Source organism: Phodopus roborovskii, unplaced genomic scaffold (genome assembly GCF_943737965.1).
Source record: "Phodopus roborovskii unplaced genomic scaffold, PHOROB, whole genome shotgun sequence".
Lineage (NCBI taxonomy): Eukaryota > Metazoa > Chordata > Mammalia > Rodentia > Cricetidae > Phodopus > Phodopus roborovskii.
Window position 1 is genome coordinate 111,729 of NW_026126211.1, and position 4,161 is coordinate 115,889.

General features: G+C 38.7%; 1 long non-coding RNA gene across 1 annotated transcript; it reads right to left on the reverse strand.

Annotated features, from left to right (window-relative positions):
- Positions 1–1,779: 1,779 nt before the first annotated feature.
- On the reverse strand, positions 1,780–3,849 carry LOC127218611 (uncharacterized). The gene is made up of 2 exons (XR_007834211.1): positions 3,460–3,849; positions 1,780–2,312 (listed from the first exon to the last, which is right to left on the reverse strand). It is a non-coding gene; the product is annotated as an uncharacterized LOC127218611 (long non-coding RNA).
- Positions 3,850–4,161: the final 312 nt, after the last annotated feature.

The following is a 4,161-nucleotide window of genomic DNA, read 5'->3' on the forward strand; positions in this document are numbered from 1 at the left end:
GCTGTGTTGAATAGAATTTAAACACTATGTGTATTTGTTTTGTCTTTCAGTAAAAAGCTAGGACACCATAATATATTCCACTGTTAAAGTAAACTTTCACACTGCACAACACTACTCACTAAGAAAAATAGCATGCTGGATCATTAGCATTTCTTCAAAGGGCAGCCAAAGGAAGGGTGGATTTTAGCTAGTGGGGGGGGGGGGTGGAGGGGTGGATCAGTTTGCATGTTTCCATATTAAAATATGAAATCCTCCTTCAGCAAATACAAAGAAACTAGTCTGAATTTTTTTTCACTTATGATAAACTCAACACCGCTTCCTTTATTTCCTCCCAAATGTATCTTCCAAGTAGCCTTGCATAACCTTACCCTCTTCATTTCTACCATTTGGCTTAGCAGGAACTGAGTCACCAGAAATATGAGTAGATCTGTGGTTGTGGCCTCAAGTTACTCTTCAGGAACCAACCAACCAGGTCATGCCTCCCATTAATAATATATCCCAAGAGCTGACATACTTGTTTTCTTTGCTAAAATGAAGCAAAAATTGAACTGGTTGTGGTGCAAGCTCAGGTCTCAGGAAGGTTCCAGGCAAGCCTGGTCTCCAACATAACAAGCTCCAGGTTAGACTGAGCTACTTTGTCTCAAATGTAAAAAATAGCAGGGGGAGCAATTGGCCCCAACTAATAGTTTAAGTTGCATCAGTACATCCATTTTCTATCCTCCACAATGACAATATACAAAGCCTTTCAAGAATTACAGAAGGATCTGGATGGAGAAGTGTCTACTAGTCTATTTTTAACCTATCCATGTACCAAAAAAATACTGTTGAACTACTAATTTTAACATGAGTCTGAACTCCTTTTTTTATGTTACGTATTATTTCTTCTTCCATGTCAATCTAATCAAACAGGCAAAAGCCTACCCTCATTTTTAAGATCATTTTGTACACCCTTTATCATTTGTTCCTATCTTAGGAGGAACAATGAAAGAATGTTCAGTGTTGACCCTGACTCCATCTCACTAAATATTACATTTTCAATGCCTTGCTTACTGTAAAAAAAGATACCATAAATGAGCAATTCCACTGATATAGTATAAATCTTTTATACAAACAATACAGAAGACAACTCAAATTGAAAAGATCATTACCCATAATACAATACCAAGTTGATGTTCATATGCACTTTATTTTTTATTTTTTTTTTTTTTATTTTTTATTTTTTTTATTTTTTTTTTTTTGATACAGGCTTTCTTTATGTAGCTTTGGCTGCACTGGAACCCACTCTGTAGAACAGGCTGACCTCAAACTCACAGAGAGCCTCTGCCTGCCCAGTGCCAGGATTAAAGATGTGCACCACCACCATCTGACCATATGCACTTTCTTAAGAGTTCCTAAGTTGTTTGTTTTATCACAGGAGTACATGAACTTTATTATGCATCTGCACATCCTGCAGTCTTCTCAAAGTCTCATAGAAGCTAACTCAAAGCCTTTTTTTATATTTACATGTAATTCATCAGCAAGACTGGTAATAGGAATAATCTTTTGACTCTCAATTTTTCAGTCAAGCAAAAACCTTCTGCTGTTCTCAGAACTACTTTATAGTGCAGAGGTGGCCAAAAAGGCCATGGATCATTCACCACTGTGATAATGTAATGAAGACACTACTACAATTCACAAAGGCCCCAAGGGGTTTTACAAAGACATTAGTTCAGTCCAGAACATACCATCAGGGTAAGAAAGGAAAATGGGCTGAAATAAAGTGACAAAACACATGAAAGGTCTCTTTGTAATTTTAATTGAAGCACTGCTAATCACTTAAGTCTTTTTTAAAAGCACCAAATTTTAATATCTAAATCAATTTATCAATTTGGGGGTGGGGAGGAGAAACACTATCAGGAACTTCTCTCCAAAACAATGATGTTCATTCCTCCACATGTCCAAATTAAAGTCTACTGAAACCAAGACTAAAAACCCAAACCCCACACAGAGAAAACAAAGATACTAAAATCACATTCTAGGGGGTCAGTGCATTCCGCAGTCTTTGCTGGGCTGTCTAATTGTCCTTCAGCTGACTTTCAAAAATTAACACCCTAGCTCATCAAAATATACATTTTTCCCATTGGCTTTTTTAAATTAAAAGTAACAATTACAAACAAAATAAAAACACTTGAAGGAATTCATGACCAGTTGCCTGACTCAATTGATGGCATATAGGGTTTATGGAAGTCAGGAAGGTGGCTTGCAGGAAACAACATTCAGGGGATTCTCATCTTTAAGGCTTAGCTTTCTTCCAAACAGTGTAAAATACCCACCTGGACAGGGAGTCAAGGAATAAGTAAAGTCATTCAAGGAGGAGCAGGTACCACTTACAAACTGGAAGATGGGACAGAGATCTATGAGCGTAAGTTGAACACTGTGCGGAGGGGACAAAGGGCTTTCAAACAAGGCCACTCTGTAGCATGGGATATCCACAATCTGGGACATCTGACACTTGGGATAAAAACTGAAGTACACTCAGTTCTGTCAGCTAACACTGTTGCTTATGCTCTCTCTGCTCGGGAGGTCTCCAAATGTTTAGCGAATCAGTATGAGAAGAATGAATAAGGGACAAATGGATAGGAGTAAAGGAAAGGGGCAAAAAAGCAGGGAAAACTGAAAGAGTAGAAGAGAAGGTAAAGAGATCTAGGACCCAGAAGTCTTCTCCACTTATCCCTATTTCTCAAAGCTCTAAGCATGAAAAGAACATTCTTAAAGGGAGCAGTGGAGATGGAAGAGATATTAAATCTCCACAAGTCACTGAAGGGCTCAGCTGCCCAGAAAGCAGAGAGTCCTGCTCTTTGGGCAGAGGATTTAGGCAGTTCTTGTCTCTTACTAGGCATCCCGCTTCAACAGCCTACATGCCCCAGCTAATAGCCTGCCCCAGGGCCAGCAGTGTTGCTAGGTCTCCCTGATAGCATGGAAGAAATCTGGACTCAGCTTGCAGCAGAGGAAGCAGATGATTACAGACTATAGTTTATCACAAATGTGGCTAGTCTTGCTAGCTGGCTTACTCTGGGGAGCTACCATTTTCCCTTTCATATGCTAAAATGACAGGTGGGCCATTAAGCTTTTATGTGGATTTCTGGGAACTCAACCCACTTCTCAAAGTCCCCTGGAGGACTGAGGAAACAAGCCATTAGGCCCCACCTCTACGTTCTGATTGGGGCATTATGGACGAATTTGTATATCTAAGTAGTTCCCAGGTGACTTCCCTGGTTAGGGCCCATCTTTGGCAATCATTGTTGTAGATCAGTGGGACTTAATGATTAAGGGTCCCAGGAAAAGTCCCAGTTAAGTTTGAAACTCAGGGTTTATATACTACAGAGCGAATTCTGTTTGTTGTTGTGATTAATAATGGCAGCATGTGGTATACTTAGATGTTCTGAAAAGGCAGCACATAATGTCATGATCAAAGGATACAATTCCAAGTATGAAGGGACACAGACAATCTCTTTTGAGAATTCCACAGGACAATACAGGCGCCCCAGCTGTTCTTCATAGAGCGACAGGGCTTCGGTCAAATTGACACAATTCCCCTAAATCAGAGAGAAAAGCAAACAATGGGATTTCTAAGTCATACTCATTTGAAGATCTCTAATAAAGGGAGAACTGGAGCTTGAGATAAAAGTTCATCTTTAAAAATGAGATAAGGCCTCTATACTTCCACAAAATTGCACTGAATTCTATTTATGTATTCATTAGTTCATTCTCTTTCTACTTCATTTACAGAGTTATTTCAAATTATCAGAGTATGAAGCAATAGAAAGCAATGAGGCCAATTTCTCATTAGTGACATAGTTCATTGTATCCACACCATGCAGTTTAGCATATTCATCCACATTACCCACTCAAAGTAAAATTTTTGTCAGTAACAGTCACAACTGTGTTGAAACTGAAATAATCAAAATATTCTTGCTTTCCACGATTTAAACTACACCCCTTCTTTAAAAGTTCTGACACAGAACTGTATTCATACCTCATCCTTTTCTCAAAATTTAATGATTTTAAAGTGTATTATTCTGTGTAAGCATGATGTATGCATGTGCTACTACGTGAATGACAGTCTGAAGATACTTTGTGGGATCAGTTCTCTCCACCTTTTTACATGGATTCTGGTAATCA